The 321-nt window shown below is 70.4% G+C and overlaps 1 protein-coding gene across 1 annotated transcript in view; it reads right to left on the bottom strand.

Moving 5' to 3' along the window:
* Window positions 1–87, bottom strand: part of PDE8A (phosphodiesterase 8A) — a 109870-nt gene extending 109783 nt beyond the window's left edge. The window contains exon 1 of the mRNA XM_006905301.3: window positions 5–87. The gene's annotated coding sequence lies outside the window, so the exon portion shown is untranslated. The remainder of the gene's footprint in view (window positions 1–4) is intronic.
* Window positions 88–321: the final 234 nt, after the last annotated feature.

Genomic DNA, 321 nt, shown 5'->3' with positions numbered 1-321 from the left:
TCACCCGGGAGCTCCGGGCCGCGTGGCTCCGGCTCCTGCTCTGGCCGGGTTTTGAGGGCAGCACGCCGCGCCCAGCCCCCAGCTGTGACCTCCAGTGGCTGCTGGCGTCAATGCAAAGCAGCTGGGGGGCCGCCGTTGCCTCCGCGGGCACCGCTGCGCGGCCACGGCAGGGCGGGGCCGGGCGGACGGCCGGCTGTCTGGAGAAGGGAAGGGACTTGCCCAAGGACGCACATCCCACCAGGCCAGGGGCTGTGACCTCGGACCGCCAAGGCCCAGCTTCTAACGGTGAAATGCTCGGTCTCTCTGCCTTCATCTTGTCCA

This window comes from Pteropus alecto, unplaced genomic scaffold (assembly GCF_000325575.1).
Source record: "Pteropus alecto unplaced genomic scaffold, ASM32557v1 scaffold60, whole genome shotgun sequence".
NCBI classification, from domain to species: Eukaryota; Metazoa; Chordata; class Mammalia; order Chiroptera; family Pteropodidae; genus Pteropus; species Pteropus alecto.
The sequence above is the reverse complement of the archived record's forward strand: the minus strand, read 5'-3'. Positions and strand labels throughout refer to the sequence as shown.